The 19114-nt window shown below is 37.2% G+C and overlaps 1 long non-coding RNA gene across 1 annotated transcript in view; it reads left to right on the top strand.

Moving 5' to 3' along the window:
• LOC136287756 (uncharacterized) overlaps nucleotides 1-12280 on the top strand; it is a 28465-nt gene extending 16185 nt beyond the window's left edge. The window contains exon 3 of the long non-coding RNA XR_010720304.1: nucleotides 10460-12280. This is a non-coding gene — a long non-coding RNA (uncharacterized lncRNA). The remainder of the gene's footprint in view (nucleotides 1-10459) is intronic.
• The last annotated feature ends 6834 nt before the right edge of the window (nucleotides 12281-19114 follow it).

Genomic DNA, 19114 nt, shown 5'->3' with positions numbered 1-19114 from the left:
ATATCATTGTCTACTCCAACACACTGGAAAATACTGTTGCTAATCATCCTGAAACAAGCTGGGACTGGCTGAGACACACAAATAAAACATAATTTTAAAAGCAAATATTTCTTGAATTTACCGGTTCTCCTAATTTCTACTTTCCATTGAAGTTGCCAGGGGCTCTTTCCTGGACTGATCTTCCTCCTGATCGAGGAAACAATAGACATGGAAGTAAGCCTAGCTGCAGAAGAATTTTGTCAGGACTAGTTCTTGCTTACGAAAAGAATTTCGCAGAGTTTACATAAATTCTAATATATTTAGGGATCAGATTTTGCACTAAGGACATTTATGCTGGCTAACAGGAAAATGTTAAGTTTAAGATTTCAGGAGTACTTTTTTCATGACATGCCTTATGGTGAACAGAAGTATTTCTCTGAAATTTTATGACAGCAGAAAATTATAATTTTTTTTTTTTTTTTTTTTAGTTCAGGGCCACAAAATATATGTCAGTCTGGTTAGCCATATTAAGCAAATGCAGATTTGGATGATTTGGCAAAATATTGAAAGAGAATAAATGTTATTTTTACTTCTGTCATAAAATAATAAGTTATATTATTGTGACCAAAAACTTAGTCTATGTAAATACCTAGATAAGTAGATTAATTTCTGGTTTTGCCTACTACATTTCCTAATAATACTTAAAAACCATGGATTATTAAACATCAAACATACTATTTTCCAAAGATTTCTATGCAGTAGCCATTAGTAATGACTGTACACTCAGAGCTCCGTATGTTTCACAAATTTAATTCATTTGCCAATTTCCCTAATTTTTTAGCATTTACAAATGAAAAAAAAAAATCTCTATTCTAAAATTGTACCCTATGTTTTGCCTCACAGCAACCCAAATTTCTTGGGAGGTCAACTAGTCATTATATTCATATGACTGGTTTTTGGAATAGTCTTTGAAATATACACAAAATAGCAACATACATGAATTGGAAGCTTTGGAGCTGCATATTATCTTTTAATAGGAGGTCAGTGCTATAAAAATGTGAAGCACTTCACACTGATCCCAAGTATCATAATGCATTAGTACTGAGAGAGGGTCATAGTCTCTTCTGAACCTCTAAAAACAACGAATTATTTGCCTGGGACCAGATTACTTGAAGACTGGGCATCCTAGTAACTGGATTGTCCAGGAGCAGGAAAGATCCGTGGGCTAACTCAAATGATGAAGGAACTCTGTACATAGCCACAGATTCTCTGGGTTATCCTTGGGCTGTATCACTACTAGGAATCCTACTAATAAGCTTCGTCATATCTCCTTGTGGCTGGTCTGGACCTCCCATTTCTGCCTTTCCCTGGTTGTAAGAGGAGCGAAAATAAGGAAGCACCATTGAGACAAGTATGGTTAAGAGTAACGTTTCCTTTGCAGAAGCTATCATTTGTGGAAGGCACTATGTTCCACCTTCTAAGCAGAGAAGTAAATACACAGGGTGAATGGTCCCTGTCTCACTGGTCCTTTGCATTGATCAGAAGACTGTTAAATTTACAGCAAAAACAGATATAAACATGAGACATACTTTTAGTGAAATGTCAGTCTTAAAAGCAGTCTTAATCAAGGCACTAAGGAGAACAAAAAAGAGAAATGTCTGAAATTGTCTGCATGTGCTAGGATCCAATGTAATGAGCAAGAGAATTGAGAACTGCTCATTTTATGGGCTTGATTTGACTTAGATGGTATCAAAAAATTTGTAAATATATTCATGACTTTAAGTTAAAGTTATAGAACTTAAAACAGAAAGGGACCAGGTGACTAAATGAAGAGAGTGGCAATCCATTAGAATGAAGCTATTTATTTCTGCATCAGCAACAATTTGGAAATAAATTATATCAATGATATTAATCCTTATGGATTAATGTTCTAGTGAAGAATGCCCAAAATCTGCTTCTGAAAACAACACCAAACTAGTAAGCAGGAAAGTCACCTCCCTAAGCATGTGTCCACACTATGCAAGGGGAATTGTCAGCACTGAAGCATCTTTGAAATTCCATAAGGTTCCAGAAATAAATTTCCCATCCCAAAAATTTCCAAATCCAATCACAGAAAAGGTCTTTTAGGCCTTCATTCAACAGGTGCAGTGTACTGGTAGCATGATTATTATTCATTTACTCGTTTCTATTACTTTAGGCATTATATTAAGCAAGACTTCCTTTTGCATCATGATTTAATGTCAACAAATGCAGTATAAAAATCTAATTGAATTCAGTGACCTTTAATAGTTATTTTTGTATTTATACTCTCCATTTCTGGTTAATATATTATTAGTCATCATATATAGGCTGCTCTTTCAGTTTGCTTTACTTACATGAGTAATTCCGTATGGGTCCTTTTTTCCAAGGAATTTTGGGAGTCACTAATAGCTGGACAAGGGACACTGATTACTGAATTCCTGGCCCTGTTTTCAGCTTTGGACTGACTAGTATGTTTATATGATGCAGAAGTCAACCGCAGGATGCCTAATTCATGCTTACAGCACTGCATGTTCCTATTATTTTGTGTAATAATATATCATTTACTTTATAAAGACTTTTCTCATTCTATTTTATCAGTGCTTCACAGACAAATTTAGAAACAAGTTGAACATCAGGATTTGTAATTTTTCTGAGCCTCCACTTAGAATCTTTCCCCTGTCCCTGTTAATTATAAATTGCATTCATCACACTGAAGACTATTTATTTGGTTCTTCTGTTTATCTGTGTTGCCTATCTGTAATACCACAGTGGGAATGGCATGTACAATGGCAAGAAAATGACCTGAGTCAAACAAATAGATGGTTTGCACACAGATAAAAAAAGCAAAACCAAAATATATGCAACATAATTCAGATTCTTTTTCTTTCCTTCTTTTGTTTTTCCATTATTCAATATGAATTAAATATCTAAACTGCTACCAGCAATAATTTTGCATCTATTCCTCCATCAAAAGATAATGTGATATTTAATAACTTTCCTTGCTACTTCTTGTCCAAGATCTGAACTGAATTTTTATTTCCCGATAAGAAGGGAAACTGGATTTTAATGTCCTAAAACCTTAACTCAGTCTGATTGGATTTTTTTTAGTATGTAAATTTCTTATTCTTCCTGTTGTACTTGCTATTAATACATGATATTTCTGTTCATGAAAAAGAAAAAAAGGAAAAGAGTGGAAGTGGTAGCAGAGGGAAATGCAATGAATATGAAGGAACAAATAACAGTCTGTGAAAAGCAGGGGTGAACAGGCCTAATAGGAGGCCCTATTTTAACAGTTCAGTCCTAGCACAGCACTATGTCACCCCAGAAAAACACCTTAAATATAATGATGGCAAATTTTTCAGTGGTACTGGCAGGTATTTACTTTCACATTTTATTCCACCGAGTCACCAGCTTAAGGGACCAAGAGGGAACTGTAAATAGCACTTAAGTTTCCCAAGTGTAATTCAGTTCCAAGAGAAAGGTTCAAACAAACTGCCACTAATCCATCTGTGTCAATATATGGTTAAGCCCTGAATCTCCTTATCACAGCTTGTTCCAGATGCTGAAAGTTTACATGATTTCAAAAAGCAACTAGACAAATTTGTTTAAGAAAAATCCATTGAGATTTATTGTATGTAAGACAATGAGTGCAAAAAGTCACAAATGGTTGAATGATGGATGAATATTCTTCAGTGGCATCACTTACAAACTTCCCTAGGCATCCAGTTCTTGACTTTTTTGATAAGAGGACTCTGAGCTGAGGTGTGACCCAGTCAGACCACTCTCATGTTCTTATGCATCAAAATAGCTGAGATGGCACGTGCATGTTACCTTCTGAGGAAAGCTCCCCAACACAAGTAGCTCACTGAAAGTGTTTATGTCCAGTAGAAGGGCTGCCCATCTGGGGTGGTTAAATGAATTTTTCCCACTTAGCTGCATTTGAGAATTATGAACAAAGCATTCTTAATTTTCATGTAGCCCCTCTGGATGGATTTGAGTTTACTAACTCTAGGCACTTTCCCTGAAGAAACTGGTTGATACCTACCTCTAGAACAACGGCCTAAAGATTGGAGTACATCCAGGGACTGTGGCACTTGAATTTTGGTCAGACCCCAAAAGGTTGGACAGCGCAGTTACCCACAGAGAGCACTCGAGTCTAGAGCAGGAGGTTCCCGTTTTGTAGGGTGTTTAGAAGGACAGGCTTTTTTGTTTGCTTGTTTGCTTGTTTGTTTGTTTTTGTTTTTGTTTTGTTTTGTTTAGTTTTGTCTGAGTTGAAAGCTGGGATCCCAGGAGTACAGATTCAAGTAGGGAGGGAGATCTGCCAGGGGTGAGGCTCTCTTGAGAGGCAAGGGAGAGTACCCTGGCAAAATTCAGGGGTGTGATTTGCTCCCAGCCCATTGCTGGCATGCACTTCATTGAAAAGCAAGAGAGGAAAAGTAATGAGGAGTCTAGACAGCAAACTCTTGTATCTCTGTGGCCTTGGGGATATATGGAAATTCTTTTAATGTCTTTTGTGTATGTCCTTACATTTAAGTCAAGGAAAAGCACAAATGGAAATCAAAGCCTTCTTTGTGGAATAATTTTTATATCAAGATAATAATTTCTTATTTAGAGCATATGTTTTGAAAGGCTTCTCACATTCCTGCTTCAAGGAAGTTGAGGATTGTCTGTTTCCCCGAACTTGGTGCCACTGAGGTGGAAGTAACTGGAGGGAAGGGGCGAGGATGCAGCGGGAGGTCAACTAATAAGGACAGAGCAATCTGCATTTTCCTGTGGAAGACAAATAAGAGATAACCACAGCAAATGGAGGATTAAACTGTGAACAATGTTGACTTAAACCTAGAGTAATTTCTAGCTACTGTTGCTTGATTTCCAAGCAGTTTGCTGCCAAAATGAAAAAGTTTGTATCACGTGACCTGAATATAATTACAGTTAGATGTATATTAGGATATTCATGTTTGTGATATTTATTAAACTTGTTTTATACGACTGCTTTGAAAAGTAAGTATCAACATTTGTGGATTATATTTCTGCTATGAACATCTATTTCAACCACAAATTCACAAGGCTTTGCTTCACTCATTAGCAGTGGAGGTGCTCAGGCAAAATGCTGCAAACCCAGACAGGTCTAAGCTTTCTCTTTCCTGGCTTTCAAACAGCTGAAAGCGCCTTCTAAACAAAATACCTGTCTCAACATCATTACATTCCTCTTACTTTGCACTAAGAAGAGGTTCAATATTATTTCAAATGGATATTAGTTTACACTGTTTCATTCCTCTCGTTAAGTCCTGACAGTGCAATCATTCTTAAACATATGGTTGAGGACAAATACATGCAGGTAGAATTAAGCCCATATAAGTTGTATCTATTTTTTTTGAATGCACCAAAAAGTACTCCTTTACCTACTTTCTTTTTTTTCTAGGCCATTCACACATCTTTCTTTTGTGTTTCTTTCATCACTATTTATGCATGTAAACAGATGAACACCTAGTTATCACCCTATTCATTTGCCTATTTATTATTGTCAACACCAATGAAGAGGAAGATAGAAATTAATGTTGTCTTGCTGTGATGTGATTTCAAATTTATACCAGAATTAGTTGAATATGTCTGTGCTACTCACAAGTGGGTGACAGGTCCTGAATGATGGGTTGCAAGTGGAGAATGTATATAATCTCAGAGCAACTCCAAGAAGCTAAACAATTACTATTTGAGGCATAGTTGAGAGAGTTTGAGTGATTCCAAACAGTTAAATGGATAATTTTGTATCCCTCTTAAAAACAAGCCAGAAGTAATTTTCACAATTACTTGTGTACCTCAAGATTCTGATAACCTCCTGGTTCCTCCTAATTGGCCTATGATGGATGGCAGAAAAATCCTGCTGGGAGAGTTTTATCTGGTACAGAACTGAGGCCTGATATGAAACTCATTCAAGTCAAGAAGGGCCTTCCAAAAAAAAAGCCAGATCAAAACAGGTCTTTTGCGGAACTATAGGGACCCAGCATTGCAAATGGTAAAACAAAAAGAATATTTTCTCACAAAATTATCTTACTGCTTTAATGTTAGCTGTGGGATGATACTAAAAGCACATCATCCAAAAAGGGCAGACTTTATGCCAGAGATACCTGTCACCAGGTGACACCAGCAATCAGGATTTTTCATTTAGCTTTCTCATGTGTTTTATAACGTTTTAATACACATTTCATGCCCCTTTTTTTGTTCAGGATAATGTTTTGTGATGTCTATTCTATGTACCAGGTGAATAAATAAAGTAATAAAAGCATGTTAATTACATTTTCATAAGTAGAGCAATGATAACAATGGAAGAGGACAATTAATCTTGCAAGCAGGCTTTGGGGTTACTATGATAACTGTTAACCCTCAAAAATCATCTTCTGGCATATAGAGAAAAAAAAATTAATCGATTACCAAGTGCTTTTCATTTTATGCCGTTCTCAATCACACGGTAACCGTACCAGTAGCTAACCTGTCATTTCGCATTTGGATGAGTTAATAATCCAGATATTCTTGTGAACTGACAGCCAGAAACAACAGTGTTGCCATTTAAGGATGTTTGGTGGAATAAATTTCTTGATATGATTATAAAATGGGACACATGGAAACCATGTCTGCAGTTCGATAGCTTGCAATCCTCAGGAGGAGAATTGGAAGCAGAGATCAGAGTCCCTTACAACTAGTGCTCCTAGACATTGCAATGTTATCCTGAAGGCAAAATAGGTTGAGTGTTGGTGGAGATTATTAGGATTGAAAACCTGTGAATTTTTGTCATATTTTTAACAGTATATTGATTTTAATTTATGTTTTTAGCCTGAATAACTTAGATTATCTCAAGAGTGAAGATTAAATTTCAGGAATTTTATTTTTCCATTAAATGCTTCTCTTAACTGCAGGTCTGCACTTGGACCCCATTAAATGTTTTAGTTGGTTTAATATTACATTAGAGCATACAGGCTAGCCAAAACACAGCCTCACTTAACATCTGGCAAATAACTGAGCCAAATAATGAACCTGAAGCACTCCTTGTTGGAGTTTCTCTTTCATGTATGTGAAAGGTGATGGACTTGTTTCATGAAAAAAACCCAACACATATTTGTGAACAGAGAAATTACAAGACAAATGGATTTTTATGAAGAAATTTCCTTTAGGTGATGGATGAATGGTCCTTGTAGTTATTTGCAGGAAGAAAAATGTCTTTCTTAAAATGCATTTAAAGAGGGACAACATTCAGGATAGCCCCTGAGGTGTCCTAGCACAGATCTTTTCTGTTCTGTTCTCCATTTCTGGTCTTCTGTTCGTCAGTGCTTTCTCAACCCTTTTGCTTGATGGAAGGGAAGAAATAGAAGAGTTGAAAATTATCCGGTGCAGACTTTTCTTTTGTAGAAGAGGTTAGCAAAGTGAAGCTTAAAAAGTCTTTGTAAACGGGCTGTATACTTATAAATCATAATCATTTTGTTAAATGTAATGAGGATTTTTATTGAAAATAATTTTGTTCTTGTTTTCCCTTTGCCCTCCAGAAATAACTTTTTGGGAAGTACTTTTCTCTATAGTTTTTAGAAATTATTATTTTTTTTTTTCACTTCTCCAATGCTTTTGAGATAGCTGCCACTTCTCTGTCATTGATCCCACCCAAGTCCACATCTCTTTGAACTCACCAGGACACCATTAATTTAACCAATGCAAACTCAGTAAATCATCTTTAAGGTACCAATTTTTTACTTCTGTAGCACTACTAGTTCTCTTATTGACATAAAAAGTGGGACCAGTACCTGCAAACAAACCAAAATTTCTTAAAAATTTATTTTTCTGTAAAATAGATCCTACAGTAAAATTTGGGGTAGTTTGGGATAGGGAGACAGGAGAAGAGATGGAATGGGGAAATACAGAGTTTGCTGACAGGAGGACATGTCACACATAACAGTGTGTGTTTCAGGACTAAGTTTACACATTGTTCTTGCTAGTCAACATTTCAATAACACTAAATTACTTTCAGAAAATATTCTGTACTTTGGAGGATAATTCTGCCTGCAGGTGTAATACTAATTGTTTTATAGTTTTTGCATACCTCCCTTATTCCTTTCTGACAGCTTGGTTTCAAGTTTTCCAAACTTCCACAGATTCTTTCTGACTTACGTTTTTTGGTCCTACATCCTTATGTCTGTATTTTTTGGATTGAAAATTATATAATTCATGGTAAATACAAGAAGTTGGGAGCAGCACAAACATCTCAAATAATGGAACAGAACCTTCACCACGTTGGTGTTAATTCTGACTATATTCTGTTCATAAATCATTAGGGAACCTCAACTTCATAGTATTCTATGAAAAATGATGCCAGTAAATTACTTCAGTCCTTAGACTTTGGGCCAATAGAAGTAACAAATCAGAGACTGTGAATGTTCAAATCTCCTTCAATCCTCATTGTGGAAAGTTTTGCTAACTACTGAAGAACAGTTAACTACACCTAAAGACGTGATCTTCAGGGCCAGTACTGGACATTTACCACTCAGTGTGAACACAAAAGTGGATTTTTTCCTCGATGTCATTGGGGCAGGTCTTTACATACAAGCCTGCCTCTGGCCCATACACGGGGAGTGGCAGAGCCTACAGAACCAGTTTTAGATTTGTGGTGGAGAATATCTTCTCCCTCCAATCCTGCCAAAAGATGTACGTGCAGAGGCAAGGAGGAGAGGTCTAAGCAGATGTAGAGACAAAAAGGAAGCAAAACGCCTTTATGGGAATGGCCTTTGCCTCCAGCAGGTCTCAGAAGACCTAATGGTGCTATGGGTGGGACCCTTCAGATCTTGTAGTGGAACTGAAACCTACTAAAGCCTATTCTGAAAGGAAGTTTGCCCTGCCCTGATCGCAAGAATTACCTGTAAAACAGTCTGTACAGTCTGGGAAAGCTGCATTTCCCTACCACAGATCTCATAAGCCCTATACAAGCTGACATGTAGATTTAGGAAGCCTAAACTTTTGCATAAATGTTTTTTAATGATTAAATAATTTCCCCCTGAAGCATCCCAAAAGAAATCAAAGGAAAGAGGAATCACCATCTACAAAGATTAAAACAAAATTTCAAGTTTCTCAGCCAAGATATTTTGTAGTTTCTATGAGTCAAAAAAAAGTTAGAAAAATTTTCAAGAGGTGAAACCATTTCCTTTTTTGAGCCCTCATGTCTCCCAAACGTCTTGTTGAATTTACCTCAAACTTACCATTAAATTTCTACTTTGCCAGAATAACAAACTTCTGAAATTTCAGCCAGATTGGCTTGGTCTGGTAAAAGGCAAAGAGCTAAAAGTCTATCCAGAAGTAAAAACCTGCCAGCTTTAGTAGAGAGATAATATAAAATGAGAAATCCACCACAATGAACCAAGAGCATGAGTTGTGTACACAATGCTTATTTCTGAGCAGTAGAATCTAATGTCACTTAGACTGATGTCAGAACATAAACCCAAAGTTTTACTACCACCTTAGATCACTCCTCAGCACTTTATACTACCACCTGAAACAAGCATGAAAAAGTATACCACGTTTCAGTTTCTTTAGTGCTGCTGTCAGAAGGAGTTGATGCCCTCCATGATTTGCATAATCTCATGGAAATATGAGTATTCTTAAAGTTTATTGACCGGTTTTATTCCTAAAATCAAGTAGCACCCTCTACTGGGCAGTTCATATTGATCTCCTGCCACTGGAAATGAAGATGCCTTGCCTTAAATAAAATCCTTGCATAATTATCTATGCTTGAATATCAAAAAATGAGACATTAGTGTAGAAATGTCAGGGTGAGTGCAAGAATATAAAAGCATAGAATCACTGTGAAAAACAATAGACAGTATTTCGGGGTTCAACTCTATTAATTTCAATGGAGTTTGGCTATTTAACACCAAAACAGAATTGTCCACAACTCTGTGGTTTGCTTTATATTTAGATTTCAACAGAAACAGAAAACCTGAGCAGAAACCCATGTGTTCCATTTGTTGGCATGGATATTTTTTCTCCAGATTAGTGAAGGTATACAGCTCTTTTAGAAATATTTGGAAAGTCAGCTCATTGTCCCTTCCAAGGTTATGCAAGAGATGCAAATGTTGATTCTGCAGCACTACTGAAGTGCTTTGGTTTTAGAGGTTTCTGCACAGCCGATGTCCAGGACGTGCACATACGTCAAGCAGGCCGAGTAGATAGATTGCCCCTTTTCTCACTCCAGAGCCTTTAGTGGGTTCTTTCAAGGTTGAGAAATTTGGCTGTTACTGTTTTAGCCTCCATAAATGTCTGATATCATTTGCTCACAGAACCTGGCAAAAACCTCTGTCTGATCTCTCCCAGTTGCGCTCTCTCTTTTTTTTTTTTTTCTCTCTCTCTCATTCTCTGTCTCTAAGGAAGCTTCATCTAAATAACTATTTTATTCTTGTATTCCATCCCCTTTTCTTCCCCTTCCCAGGAGTGCTGTAACACAAACCAGCAGAAGCACCACATCGGAGACTCAGGACATTTTGTTGGAAGAGCAGCTGTGCAGGAATGACCTGGTGATGTGGCACTTGGCTGAGAAACCAATCTTCTGAAAGCCAGCTCTGAAGAGCACTGAAATCAGCAAGTGTCTTCCTGTCAGTCTAGGGCAGCTTGGATCAGGCCCATGTGCACATCTGGATGCAATTTGTTCAAAAGTGCCTGCACTATTCCACCTTTTATCTGGTATCACTTTTTACAGGGGTAAAGGAAAACCTCAGCCTCACATCTGATGCTCCACTCTTTCATGATTCTTTTCCAGTAATGAGATTAATATGTGACTTTCTCATCTGTTTAATTTATTGTTGCTGTGGATTTAGATTTTTTTCTTTGCTGTCAGTAAAGAATGTGAAAGAATTAACCTCAAAGAATGTGAAACCACTTACGTCAAATTCATGAGTTGCTTTTGGTGATTTTGGTGGGGGGCTTTTTGTTTTATGTTTTGTGGTTTGTGTGGGTTTTTTTTTGAGGTAGGAATATATACTTTTGCCTGGGCTAAATGTACTGGTTCACAATATTGCCATTGAATCAGATAAAAGCATATCTGGGGGAAGTGAACTCCATGGCACACCTGATAGAGAGAAATTTAGTAGGAAAAAAATCTAACTTAAACCATTTCTGTAAAATTTAGCAGGAGTTAGTCTGTATTTAGCAAATTCTGATTCTTTATTTCTTGCACCTATCTCATGGAATTCCATGCATTTATTTTAGAAAGTTCAATTTCAAGTATTCAATAGTTTCTGTGAGAAGATTTTATTCTCACTAGTGCACTGTTATAGATGAGAGAAGGAGCAGGAGGACAATGTATTTTCTCTTCATGGCTGGAAATTTCTCAGATTTCAAAGCTGGAAACTTTTAGAAGCGGCTACTCAAACGCTTCATGGAAGAGATAATACCCTCTCTGTTTGCCTTAAAAATGTGGCCCATGAGTAATGTCAAAACACTTTTCTTTTACCGAAATATGACCTGCTTCTGTAACTCTAGCTTTACTCAGGAAAAAATTGGTTTGTTAAAGAATTCACACAAGCCTATTTTCAGTGGTTACAGAAATGGGTGGAAAATACAACTTAAAATAAAGTACAATTTCATCCTTATGTAGAAGATTTTAGTAACACCCACAGTAGAGTCAAGTTATATTTCCGTATTTAAAATGCAATACTGACATGTTTTTCAGGGCAGATGTTATATATAATTTTGTATTATCCTTTGATGTTAGTACACCCTGGTAAAGAATTTTCAAGAATACATAGACTTGGCATACTGAGAAGAAAGATTTAGAATCTGATTTCTTTGAGTTGGAAAAAAAAATAAAATAATGAGATTTTTCTATATTTGCTATTGGAAGTTAGCAGGAATTTTTCACAAAACTATTGGATTGCACACTTAATATGCTTGTACCTGTAAGAAAATCAGATTATTCTTGTAATACACTAGCCAAGAGTTATGAAACATAATTATCTCCAACATTTCCATGTAATTCTTTTCTCCTGGACTTTTGAAAACATTTTTACATGTACCATAAATTGCAAATTTTTTTTTAAAGCTGTACAGAGGAAGAAGGACTTTTTGATTTCAAAGTTTTTGTTCCTTGTAATCCAAAGCATCCCTTTTCAATTTTTGTACCGTTAACGAAGAGAAATTCTAAAGAAAATACACCACCTTTTGAAGCATCCAATACGTGCTATTTTTTGGAAATGAGGCAGTTTCAAACATTAATATTTTTGTACTGTAACAATGTATTTTAAATTACAGCATTAAAATTAATAATAAAGGAAATTTTGAAAAGAAAATTTGTATTTATCACTCCTCAATCTTAATTAATATGATGTATAGTTTTCAGTCATTTTCCTAGATTTTGCTTTCAGGCAAAATTTCTGCTCTCCTTTACACAATCTCTGGACACATTTTAAATGGGAGAAATATAAACAAATTTTAGAAAAGTTGATATAAGGCTTATTGAAAAGGACAGTTCTGTTTAAAAGAATAATAAGGAAGTTATGGGAAGGTCAGAAAGCACTGAGGATAGACCCTGAAGATAACAGCCGAAAAATTTGGAGACGGGTAAAGGTTTAAAGTTTGTAAGTCCTAGACACAAAAAGGAGATGGTGATATAGCTAGTAGACAGGTGAGTGAATTGAAAAATATGATTAATAATTTAATTTTAAAGAAAACCTGTTATCTATAAAAGCTTATTTATGTGAACTGAAGAGAGAAACTAGAGGAAGAGAAAATGAAGAGGGCAGAAGAGGTTACAGTGGGCAGACTAGAGCAGCAGTTGGTGGCTGAAACTATGCTGAAATAATACATATCTCCACAAATAATTTCCATATGTTTTAACGTCTTCTATTTTTTTTTTTCTCAAATGCCTACCAGAACATCCATCCTTTTACATTTCTCTTTCATCCAACAGTTTCTTTTCTGATATTTATTGCCCTGCTTGCTAATTCTCCTTCTCTGACCAAAGTTCATGTGTTTTCCTATCTGATCAGCATGGAAGAGGCACGTTCACATGAATGTGGAGCCAGCTGTGTGAGCTGCCTCACCCTGAGGCTGTGACACACATCCCATGTAGAATCACATCTGCTTCCTTTTTATGGATCTGACCTGACACACAGCAGCACGGAGCTCATTGTCGCTTGGCATGAGCAGTAGTCTCATTTCAACATCAAGCTTGTTCCCTGATTTTATCCTTCTTTCTTCCAAATATTAGATTGTCTCAGAAGATGTTACTAAATTATGCTTATTGCTTTTTCTTTAATAGGAGGAGAGATAGTCCAAGCTGAATGTGGCTGAAGAGCTATGAAGTCTAGAATGTTTCACTTTCATGTGATAGTGTCCCTTGGCACTCCCCTTAAGCATCTCTCACAACTTTCAACCCACACATTCATAAAGTTATTGCTCCAGAGACTCATAGTCCAGTGAGTGGAGAGTTGGGAGCTCCATCCCTGCAAATGCAGTGGGAGGTGCCCAGCAACTAATGAAAACAGTGGTGGGAGGAGGACTGTTCTTAGAGACCAATATCTGTAGGGGGATAATCACAGACTCCACACACCACTGAAGCCAACTGCAAAAGTCTCAATGCTTTCAGTGGCGGAGTGGATGGTGTTCTGTGGGTCGGAATAGGATGACAATGCTTAGCACAAACCAGCCAAAACAAGTCATCAAATGGCATAGGTTAGCTCTTTGTATGGGCAGAATTTTATGGGCTGCTTGAGTCAGCTGTTTTGGACAATTATTTTTAAAGGCAGCAACAGGCACTGAGTCACATTCGTTCATCTGAGTTCATTGCAGAACAAGTTGCTTTAGGCACCCTCTGTGCATTGTCAGCCTATTTTGCACCCTGCTCAAAGGACAGATGGATTGGTGTTTGCCAAGATTGCAGCTAATGTGCTAAATACATTAAGGAATCATAGCTTGTTAGTAAGGAAATTTGGGATCATAAAATGCAACAGAAGAGCTGGTGTTCATCAAGACAGCAACTTTAGCAGCTCGATATTAATATTATGAACAGTATCAACAGTAAACACATTATAGCTTTTACTTTGGATATTTTACCAGTCAAGACCTTGAACTAAAATAATCTCTGGTACTTTAAAAAATCTTTGTTAAAATTGCCATGCATGTCTGATATGTAAGAAAATATATATAAGCTGTATTTGGTTGATATGAAAGAAATAACCAGCTGGCACTCAGTGCAGTTGGATACAGGCTGCAGAAGCAAAATTTGGATAACTTAACATTCAGCCTTCAAAATTTGGGATAAATTTTCGCAAACTGCAACTTGCAGCTGCAGAACATCCTCACAATTGCCAGAAAACACCACTGCTTTCATGTTCCCATATTCTTTATGCATTTAAATTTCAAATTATGAATTTTACTTATCCACAAATACTGTTTCAGACAAGGCAGATAGGTGCAATAAGAAATGCAACAGTGACTGCTCACATAGAAAGCAAAGGGATTTTAAAATGGTCTACATAGTAGAAAGTCCATTAGGAAACACAGTATGCAGAATGGCATGCTGTAGTGCATCCCCCCACCCCTGCAGAGCAAGATTTCAGGATGGGGAAGACTCATGCAGGGGGAACAGCTGTTTGGCAAAGCCCTCTTGTCTCTACATCCAGGAAGGAAGTGCTCCTTCGGGAATCTTGTCCAGGTGTAGAAGCAGAGGAAAGAGAAAACAGGGGAAGGCAGCTGCTCACCATTCAGCAGCTAGGGTGAGAAACGCATGACATAAGCTAAAAATGAGGATTCTCCTGAGAGAGGAGAGTCAAGCATCCAGCCATGACACTCTTGCCTCTTTTCCAGATTATTTATGTCCATGGTGCAAAGAAGATGGTGTAACACAGAAGATTCAGACAAATCTTACTGAAAACAGATCACTCAGCACACTTTACAGGTGTTAATTGTGACAGGAGAACACTTTTGCTCAAGGCTGTAAGTACAGAGGGTGCCCAGGGGGGACTGTGTCTGCCAGGAGCATCCCAGTAGAAATATATTCCCCTTTGCTTCTCAGTAAATACACACCTGTTTATGCTACGTTGACATCAAAAGTCCTTGACGGAGTATAGCTATAAGCCTGCTAAGGCCATTTTAGTGCCTTTGTTGGGATGATAGTACTAATATAAAATTGTTGAAAGCTTCTTTTTTCAGAAAATTCTTTCCTGTAACATAGTATCTCTTACCACGCACTGCGTAAACTTGGATTGTCAGGAGTCTGAATAGAAACTTCCTCAATTCCTACACAGTTTCCAGATTGGTTTTATGAATTGTTGGTGTTATTTGGGTACCCGTCAGCCTTCCAAAATACTTACAATTCAACGGGAGGTCTGCTGGATATACATGTGTGGAAATATACTTGTGGGAACCCAGTTGCAAAAGGAAATGGAGTTGCGGGAGGCTGCAGCTTAGCGCAGGGTGAGGGCACGGGTGAGCACGCAGAGTCCTGGGGCTGACAGAATAGGTAACCCAAGAATGTCTGCATGTGATGCAATCACAGCTCTGCATGCAGTGTAGGCATGCCTTTGTAGTGACTGCTTCCTACTCTTAAAGCTAAAAAAGCCAAAGAGTGGCGTCTACAAGTCTGCCTGCGGGAAGGAGAGAGAGAGAGGGACTCATTAAGTGTTATTATCTTGTGAATAGCCTTGGTCAGACAAAACAATAGGATAGCTAAAGTTTAGGGGAAAGCTCCTCTGTGACGCATTGGGGTCTAAATCATTAGCATTTCTTCAGTGACAAAGCTGAAGAAAAAAGGTCTGCTACAACCCTTTGAAAACAGAAAGGACAAAGAGGTGAATGCAAGGACACACATGGGGACCTAAAAGATGGACATAAGGTAGGGAAGGGAAAGGCTGCTCTTCCAGCAGTGAAATGCTGCAATCAAATTATTTGTGACTGAAGAAGCAGAGAATGAATCAGGTATTTGGACCTCTATAAAAAAGAAAGAAAAGAATCAGTGTGGAAGAGGAAGGATATCCTCCAGCTGCTCAAAAAAAATGTAAGAAACTCAAGACAAGAAAATATGAGTAATTTCACTTGGACTGATGTATTTCCCATGCTAATTGAAATAGAGGAATTCTTGGGATTTCCCTAAGTGTACTTATCTTCAAATATTCCATGGACTTACAGAACGAATGTAAAATGTGGCATGAGAAAAAGACTGGTGCTGTGGAATAAGATCCAGTGGACAATCAGGATGTGGGTACTTGTGGTTGGTGCTGGGCTGAGGGTAACCTATGATTCAATTTTCACGATGAGTAAGACAGAGAGAAAACTGTCTGATAAAGAGCTCAAAGATAACATTAGCTGCTGAGATCATGGAGTGCTGAAGATCATCACACTGATACTACTGGAAATCTGGGATAGAGAATATGATATTTAGTCAGAGTACAGTCATAGGAGCTTGATGAAAGAACCATAAAATTTGAATAATAGTACTATTCAGACTTGAACAGTGTTCACATCAAATTTCAAAATAACACAACAGAATTACAAAACATAGGAAACAGACACTTGCTTTACCTACTATTAGCATTCAGTCTGTGTTGGTTTTGACACACTAGCAATCTCTAAAGGAGGAAATAGAAAAGACTAAATTGCAATAGAAAAGACTAAAATGCGCTGCCTAATTTCACGAGAGAAGGCATATTAAGAAGACAAAGTCCACTGACTGTGTGTTGGTTTATAACACTCAGTCTTCTCTTTCATTTAAATCACTCCCTCTGACAGCTGAGAGACTCAGGCTATCTGGAGACACAATCTTTGCCACTGTCATCCTTCTCCTCAGTTTTTCTGCCTCTCAAGGTATCCAACTACAAGTGCTGCTCCAGGACATTGCACCAGCACAGATAAAATAAAGACTTTGTAATGAAACAACATAAGACTCTTTGGGAAAATAAGATGTCTGCCTAGCATAACAAAGAGAAAGAAGGGAGGAAAAAAGAAAGCATCCTGGCAAGACACACAATTAAGGGATGTGGCCATACAAGTGGCTTTGAGGGAAAAGGTCTCATCCATGCTCTGCACAGCCTTTGAAGAACAGGACTGTGCCTTCAGTTGAACTGAAGTGGACTCAGGGACCCTACTCACTGCCTTGCTAGTGAAGATATTGTGTACAAAGCACTACAGCAGAACAAGGAGGGTAGGCACATCTCAAGTATTTGGGCTGACTTTCAGCAAGACTGCAGTGCCCTGATTCAGTAGGTGGTTTCACTACATGATGAAGTTAAAGAACTTTAGCTCTTCCGCTTTGACAATAGAGCAAGGCCTCCTAAAATAGCAGTAGTTTCAAGCACTTAATACAAACATGCCATTTGTCAAAATCTTATTTGCTTCACAGAGATGATTGATGAGTGTTATATTCTGTGCTAAATATGACAACTTTCTGGAACATTCCTTGTTGATGACCATGAACTTTGCTCCTTGCAAGGCCAGCTGAGGCTGCAGAAGTGTAACAAGCATGTTCTTAGTGATAACATTGACATAATTACTTCTGAATAACTCTGCTTCTAGATAAATATTTGCCTTTTAAAAATGGGAGGAAAGGCCTTGAATGCGCCTAGAACACTGTCAAATCAGTTGTCTGAAAGACAACTGTTGTATCAAATAATTTTTGTTCACATACATGAAATTTTTAGCAGTGTCTGAGCCAACTGGCTATACATTTTGAAGGATAGGAAAGGTCAGTTGAATACTTATGGTTACATCAGAGATCCTTTATCAGTATCCTGAAATGGTCATACAATATTTGAAAGAAAAGCTTTTCACTGGCTGCTCTATCTTGTCTGAAGACTGCTGACATCAGCAGCATGGGTAAACCCAGAGGACCTTCTGTTAAATACATTTATAGAACACAGGAAAGTGTTTTGGGTGAAGAAAATATTTCTAACCCCTTTTGGCACCTCTTTTTTTCCTCACTCTAGGACCGTCTGCAAAACATTGCAAAAGCAAAGTAGCAACAAAGCAACACCGGTTTTTGGTTATTCCCAGAAGAAAAAGCAGGAGAAGATCCATGAGATAGAAGAGATGCAGTCATTCAATGCACAATGCTGCCTCTGGTTCTTGCTTAATATACTTTCATGTAACTAATTTATTATCTGTCATTTCCTCACAAGCCTTCAAAGGCTTAAAGTCTTTGAGTGGACTGAAGCATTTCATGCCCAGCTGGTAAACAAAGACTCTTGCATCCATTTTTTGATAGAACTGCAGGGATCCAAGCTCTTAGGTCTTTATCATGGCTTGCAATATAATTAGAATGATGCAGTGAGTTCATTGTCAATGGACAATGAATGAGATCGGTGTTGTTTGTAGTATCACTACTGGTAATCTCAGTTTTCTTGGTATGAAGATCATTAAAATTAAAAAAATTAAAAATTTACAGAACAAATGGAGAGATCAGACATTTCACGAGATCAACTTCTCTAGCCGACAGTAATGATATGTACTATTGTAATCTACATTATTGTGTTATTTAGAATAGTTTAGATTATCAGTTTGTCTTATACAAAGATTGTTGTGTCTAATTTATCTATTAATATTTGTTCATAACACTGAAAAGTAATCCACATGATTTTTAATCTTTGATTAAGCAATACTCCCCTTTATTTTAATAAACAAATAGAAATAGACCACAAATAGAAACAAAAATAGACTCACTGGAAGCAATACTCCAATGAATCCAGCTTTCATTCACACCTGAAAAATATCTGCAAGCATTGAATGGATGCAAATTTTTTTTTTTTCTGTTACCCTGAAATGTATAGTTTTCTCATTCTTTCTAATGGAGCATATGGTTAAATCTGTCTCTAGGGTACTTTAAAAAAGTTAATTTTCTGGGAAGATATTTCATATTATTAGGAAAAAACAACTCCTCTTAGAGCTTCACTTCTAAATCCAAATGGATCACAGAGAGAAAATCTTCTTTCACCACAAGTAAAAAAAAAAATAATATTCAATGCTAATTTTTAAGCCTGGACAAAGTAATGTTCCAAACATGGAACTGGACAGAAATGTGAGAGAAACAGAACCATTCCAACAACTGAGTGATTGGCCAGGTACCACCTGCCTTGTCTATATCCCTCCAACATTAAGT

The sequence above is a fragment of the Chamaea fasciata genome, unplaced genomic scaffold (assembly GCF_029207755.1).
Source record: "Chamaea fasciata isolate MVZ Bird 193981 ecotype frontalis unplaced genomic scaffold, bChaFas1.0.hap1 SCAF_3, whole genome shotgun sequence".
Lineage (NCBI taxonomy): Eukaryota > Metazoa > Chordata > Aves > Passeriformes > Sylviidae > Chamaea > Chamaea fasciata.
The sequence above is the reverse complement of the archived record's forward strand: the minus strand, read 5'-3'. Positions and strand labels throughout refer to the sequence as shown.